Genomic DNA, 7340 nt, shown 5'->3' with positions numbered 1-7340 from the left:
AACAAACACAATGAGAACATACAACCTCCATGAGGATGTTGTCCATAGTCAGACATGAAGTTAGAACCCCAATTTTATAAGGCAACAGGGCTAGCCATTGATCCACCACACTTGTTCTATCATTTCCAGAGAAAGACGAACAGCAGAGAACATAAAAAGCCAAGAGAGACATCATCTTTGATCAAGTTTGAACCTACAACTCTAGTGCTGTAAGACAGCAGTGCTAATGACTGAGCCACAATGCTCAAGAAGAACAAATCCAATGAGGACATACAATCTCCATGCAGAGTGTCGGAATTTTACCCAGGAACCCTATTGTTACGAGATGTGATGACTCAGTCAATCACAGTGCTGGAGTTGCAAGTTCAAACTTGACCAAGGGTGATGGCTGTTTTGGCTCTTTATGTTCTCTTTGTGCAACAAGCTGGACCAGAACCAGGTGGGGGAGCAGCATACAGTAGCTACTCTCCTCCTTGGAAAATATGCAATTCTGACAGTTTAAAAGGGGGATTGTCAAGTTCATGACGCCAGTCCGTATACAGACCAAGGTCTGTGCTGGACAAAATAATAGTATAAAAATGAGAAAAATAAAATAAAACATTTCTTTTCCCTGAAGCATAGTGCAATACCTCAGAGCAGATGGTGAATGGTGGGAAGGGACTCCAGGAGGCAGAATTAGTGGTGAAAACATGAAACAGTTTATTGCTTGCAAACAACAAAAATCTTCAGCTTTGTTTAGTGCAGTTTGAGAATTACTTAGTATTTTTCAGTACAAATGAAAGTTACATTTCCTTAAGTTCACAGCTTACTTGACTTTACTTAGAGGCAGTAACAGTACAATTAGCACAGACTTGATATCTGGACAATAAAAGGGCTCTTTGACAGTAATTAAGCACGGGATTTCTTCCTATCCTCTATGCTTTGCCCACTGCTTCTATTTCTATATTTGAATAAAATCACAGAGGTGAGACAAAAAAAAATGTACAAAGACATAACTCACACAAAAGTAAGCCAAATATGCATCCTCTGATACGTTGCAGAACAGGCTCAATCACCATGTCCTTGATAGCATGCAGAGAGCCAGATTGCAATAAGAGACAGCAATTGTTCACTGGAGAGACACCCCGGCTGCCTCAGCATCTATAGCAGACTGCATTCAAAAAAATATTGATAAATGCAGGTGTTAGTTAGCATTTTGGCCGAGACATATAATCTGACATGCTGCGGCAAGGCCACCACGCTTACGTCAGGACCTACTCACTGAACAATTGCTATCTCTTATTGCAAAATCTGGCAATCTACATACTATCGAGGAACATGGTGATTGAGCCTGTCCTGCAACGTATCAGGGGATGCACACTTGGCTTCCTTTTCTGTGAGTTATTTCTCTATTTGCAGCTATTTTCTTGAGGTCTGAGTTTCTTTCCTGAACAAATATTATAATTACTTTAGTCTTGAGCTGATTCTCTTTCATTTTTCTCTTGCATTAGTATTTCTTAGACGATTTAGTGTAAGCTAGATTCCCGCTGATGTCTGTCTATTGCTTTTCTCTTCCTCTTAGTTAGAATTACAGACCTTTTGAGTACTCACACTTGCTATCCTTCCCACTGCACTGGCTAGTAACTTTCCTTTCTCAGGAGCTGCGTCTAGCAACCTCCTTCTTCCTTGCCCCTCAAACTTGTCTCTAGACTTACTACTCACTACACCTACAACTCTTACTATTCTCCTACGCTCCACCAACCCGTGTGAAGGATCTAGCTACTTATCCTAGGCAGTCTTTATTTTATCTAGCTGAATTATGACTCAAAGATAGGCTATGCCTTGTAATAAGCAAAGTGTGGTTGACCAACATTAAATTAGCATTTTAAAGTGACATGAACATTTACATTCATTACCTAGGAGCCCACAGCCTTTTATGCAGTATGCGATCCTGTACACTACATTTGTGTTTATTCTTCGTGCTCTTCTATTTCTCTGGCAATGAGGTGGTGGATCAGTGGCTAGCACTGTTGCCTTAAGATGTTATAAGATAATTAGGATACCAGGGCAAGTTCTTCCAGGCATGTGCAGGTTTATTGAAGACGGCTGGTCTCAGGGTACAGTATATGCATGCCCTAGTCCTGAGTGCCTTAACAGATATAAAAATAATTAAATCTTGTTATTTGTATAGCGCAAAATTGTTTTGTAGCACTTTCAGGTAATTTATTTTTTACCCCCTGACCAAGCTGGGTGCTCATTTTACCGACCTCAGAAGCATGGAAGGCTGAGTCAACCTTGAGCTGGCTACCTGAACCAAATGGGGAGTGAACCTGCAACCTGCAGGTCATGAGCAAGAGCTTAGGACTGCATTTCTGCTGCCCTAACACTCTGTGCCACAGGTTTTGGAGTTGCATTTTGCTGCTTATAACGTTTGTCATGTTGCATAAAAAATGTATGCAATTTATTGTACAGGTTGTTACAAATAGAACTATGCCAAATAGGTTGATTTTTTTTTATATTCTCTTTTAACAAAAACGGGGAGAATGTGAAATTTTTTTGAAATGATTATTTCTCCACAAGGATTGTTTTAATTATTTTTTTCAGTTTTTTACGTCCCTCTAACGGACTCTGCAATTTTATGTTCACTCAGAAAATATACTGCAGCACTTCTGTATTGCAGTGTATTATCTGGTTTCCTTGCCAGTACTTGCTATGGCAGATGTGAAGACCACTGTCAGGCCTCCAGCTGCCATGACAGCCTATCAGTTCTCCAGCATGAAATCGCAGATCTCCCTTTCTGTGTTAATCCAATACTTGGGGGAATCGCTGTTCTTACCGGTCCCTGATGTTAGAGTGAAAACCGATTTTGCCAGTCCCAGCTGACTTCTGCTGTGGATGGTGTGGGCTCAGCTTCTGAGCCCACAGCATTTACATGACAGAAATGTATTTAATGGAAACTCTTCCATCCCTACGTGCTGTAGCGATCAGGTGCTGGTTTGGAACCTCTTGTTATGACCAGTACAGGCTGATGCAGTCAGCAGTCAGTACATGAGTAGTATCGGTTGCAGTACAAGAAGAGCAGGCAGGTAGTGTAGTCAGAGTGAAGCCAGTGGTCAGTATCTGGGTAGTATCGGTTGCAGTACAGGAGGAGCAGGCAGGTAGCGTAGTCAAGGTGAAGCCAGTGGTTGGTATCCAGGTAGTATTGGTTGGAGTACAAGAGCAGCAGGCAGGTAGCATAGTCAAGGTGAGGCCAGTGGTCGGTATCCAGGTAGTATCGGTTGCAGTACAAGAGGAGCAGGCAGGTAGCGTAGTCAAGGTGAAGCCAGTGGTTGGTATCCAGGTAGTATTGGTTGGAGTACAAGAGCAGCAGGCAGGTAGCGTAGTCTAGGGGAAGCTAGTAGTCGCTATCCGGGTAGTATCGGTTGCAATACAAGAGGAGCAGGCAGGTAGCATAGTCAGGGTGAAGCTAGTGGTTGGTATCCAGGTAGTATCAGTTTCAGTACAAGAGGAGCAGCGAAGTAGGGGGAAGCCAGGGGTCGGTACACTGAGTAATTGTTTGTGAATGAAGGCGCAGGAAAGAGAGGAGCTTCATTACAGGCTGGAAGCTCAATAACCATGCACTAAGGGAGGGATGGGGACAGGTTTTAATAGTGTGGCTAATTAGTGCAGGGTGGAGCTAATCTGGAGCTGGTTTTAGGCAGGGGACAAGGTTTAGGCAGGGAAACTGTCCAGCAGGATGAACAGCTCAACAGGGAAAGTCGCCACCTGGAGCACTTGCGTTCCCAGGTTTGAACCCTGACACGTACATATATATGTAATGGGCTCGCAAGCGGTTAAAGACCATCTAGTCTTAGTTTGCACTGTCTAATGAACAGGAGAAGATCCATTGACTTCTGTGGGAGATTGTTGTGGTCTATATATAAATGTTACTTCTCAATGCCTGAGATGATGGCTGCGAAGTTTTCTCTTCAGAATAGGCAGTGTCAGACTATTATTAAGCCTAATGGTCAGTGTGAGAACTGCAGGTTTTTAGGATTTTTTAAAATAAAGATAGTGAGATAGAAACAATATCACCAAAAATTCTAAAAAAAGACATTTAAAAGCTATGCACACCTTTGCAATATTCTTTTTAATTTAACTGTGTTGTTCTTCTGTCGGTCAGGCTCTGTGTTTTATATATGTTGTAGGACCTGCTATGATGTCACTGGGGTGGGGTGGGGAGCGGAGCGATGACAGCACCAAGGGCAGAGCAGGAGAAGCACTCACATACTAACTGACAAGTGGTTGTTAGTAGTTTGACAAAGGCGTTCTGATTGGTTGTTGAGTTGCCACTTTACTTTTTATGTGCACTAGTTTTTAAAAGTGTTTTACCCAAGAAGTTTAGGAATATCAAAAAGTTCCAGTATATCTGAGAATGCAGCTGATCGCAGTGCCGGCAGAGAGAGGAGCGTTTAGTTGAGGAGAAGCTGTATCACGCGCGGTTCATCATTAGAGGGATACTGAATGATTGCTGCTGCAGTTGAATATTTGGAATGATGAACCTTTTTCTTTTAACTGCAGGCGAAATAAAAATAAACGACTATCAATAATAATCCCATCTTAGTGCGTTCACCTGGGTAACCTATGCTCAGCAATAAACAACAATTCTCAATACTAGCAATAAAATCTGCCGTTACCATGGCGACTAGAAAATATAACTTCCTATCAGTTTTGTTGGTATATATAAACTTTTTAGTTGCATCTTGATCATGTTTTTTTTTTTACAGTTCCGTTAAATTCATGTGGTTTTAATGAAGAGGAAGTTTATCTGTGCTTAATAATATTCGAAAACTCTGAATGACCTCTTTATTAGAGACCCCCATCTACTAGCGTTGGACCTCCTTTGCTTTTCATAACAACAGCAGTTTGTCATGATGTAGATTCCAAAAGGTGATGAAATTATTCTGCAGGAATATCGGCCCCTGCGGACAGGAAGCTTCTTGTAGTTTCCGCAAATTAGATGGAGGTGCTGACATGTTTTGACCAGCTGGCAGGAAGGGGTCATCAATCCATGCTGGTTGCTCCATATTCTGACCCCCCATCAGCACGGTGCAACAGAAATCTAGATTCATCTAACCCGGTGATGTTTTCCCACTGCTCGGTGATACAATTTTTGTGCTCTTTTGCTCACTGGAGTCTCGTCTTTCTGTTGTCTCAGACACAATGGTGCTGGAACTGGTCGTCTGCTGTTATAGTCCATTCATGCTAAGGAATGGTGAGCTGTGCATTTGGACATGGTACTTGGAGCACCAGCATTGCATTTAGCTACTCTTGACTGTGCATTGTCTGTTCATCAGTACAATTCCTAACATCCACCTCTGACCCCTTTTAGTGTCAAGATACTTAGGATCCCCTTTTGCTGGATGATTTTTCTTGATCACACCATTCTCGATATTCTCTCCACACCACTATAAGAGAAAACCCCACAAATTTGGCAGTAAAATCCTGGCCCTGGCTAGTCTAGCTCCGATGACCATACCTCGTTGGAAGTCGCTCAGAGTTTTTCATCTAATGTGGATTCACACTGAAACTGATCCACTTGCCACGTGATTTTATGCTGCACTCCGGGGTCACAGTTCTAATTTCCATATATTAAAGCTCCAATTCTGCAAGGGCCGGCGGCTCTAACAAAGGGGCCATTCAGTGTAGAAATGCAGCGTGTTTGGTGATTGTATTCCTTATGATTTAACAATATGACCTTCAAAGGAACTGCTTACTTTTTATTTTCTTAGTGTGAAAACGTTTCCATTAGGGTGTTTTTCAGAAATATGTCATATTTTCCTGGGCATTATTTTCTCTTTTTTTTACGACCTATCTAGCAGTAGGTACATATAAAATGCGCTACAAGCAGCATGTTTTTTAAGCTGTTTAAAAAAAATGCTGAATTTTTTGGGGTCAGTCAGCAGACAGCGGGGAAAACAGGCAGGTGTATATATGTAAGGGGGTAGCTGTCAAAAAGAAGAAAATGTTAATTTCTTTATTATTCTATTTGTACAATAAACATGTGTGTGTTCCTTTAAACATTTGAATGTTCTGCGTGAGGCAGGATGGCATGGAGGGCAGTCTTGCAGGAGACCATCAGGGATAGTCATGGCTACAGTTGTTGAGTACTGAAAGACAGACTACACATAGAGATGTGTCTGCCTTAGTCGGTTCCTGCAAGAGACTGCTCTATGATGTCTCCTAGTCAACTGAAAGCTCTGCTATGGGTGAGACCCATCATCTGGCGATGTTGTGTTGCTATTTGAGACTGTAATCAAAGTATCTGTAATGAGCCAGAGCAGGAGGGTCTAATGTCACGGTGGCAATGTCCCACTCCGACTTTATCACAGCAGTCAAATAGTGGGGGGGCAAGATATTTAGGGCTGGTTTCTGCTCCTGGGGACCGTATTGTGGTGGAGGTCCTCCAGTGAAAAAGAGCTTCAGGAGTCAAAAGGGAATTAACAAGGAACAACTCACTTTTATTTTGCATCCAGTTGAATACAGGGTGACGTCCAACACAGTTCACTTTCCTGACATCCACATCCAGAGATGGTGGCCGGTAGTACTGTTGCCTACAAAATCCCGTACTACTTATCCAAGTTTTTCACTGGGGTACTGGGATGAATCCTGGAATGTCGTACTTGGTTCCTTCCTGGATTTACATTTAGTAGTAAATGTTCAGAATCACTGCATATCTGGTTATGCAAAATGTATCTGTGGTGGAGCGCACACACCGAGGGCGGGAGCTGAGGCACTCAGTACCTAGGGGTGAGCCGAGTAAACAGGGGAGGTGCCCAGGAGGAGGACGAGGCTGTACGAGATAGAGGTGGAGAGCTGGGCCTGGTCTGTTCTCACACAGAGCGGAATAAGAAAGCATCAACTGGGCCTCAATCACCAGGAGCGTCCGCTCCCAAGCACAGTCTGTATGTTTGAACCACCGGAACTGATTAAGGGGTTTTGCCCCAAAATGCATTTTCCTATGCTGGCTATTCACTTAACCAAATAAAGGAGAAGTTTCAAACTTTATCATTTTCATTATTTATCTGCCTTTTGAGTGTTGCACCAGTTCTTTTAGCTCTTTCCTTCCACTCGCTCTTGCCCACTTAGGTAGTGCATCATCTGGTAGGCAGCACTTCCTTTATTCTTAGCTAGAGATGAGCGAACTTATTCAGTTCGGGTGTTTTTGGACCCGAGCACCGCTTTTTCCGAGTAACTGACTACTCGGACGAAAAGATTCGGGGGATGCCGGGGAGAGAGAGAGCTTCCCCCTGTTCCCCACTGCTACCCCCCGCTCCACCACGCCACCCCCCGCCCCCCCGGCGCCCCCCGAATCTTTTCGT

The sequence above is a fragment of the Eleutherodactylus coqui genome, chromosome 12 (assembly GCF_035609145.1).
Source record: "Eleutherodactylus coqui strain aEleCoq1 chromosome 12, aEleCoq1.hap1, whole genome shotgun sequence".
NCBI classification, from domain to species: domain Eukaryota; kingdom Metazoa; phylum Chordata; class Amphibia; order Anura; family Eleutherodactylidae; genus Eleutherodactylus; species Eleutherodactylus coqui.
Note: the sequence above shows the minus strand (reverse complement) of the source record.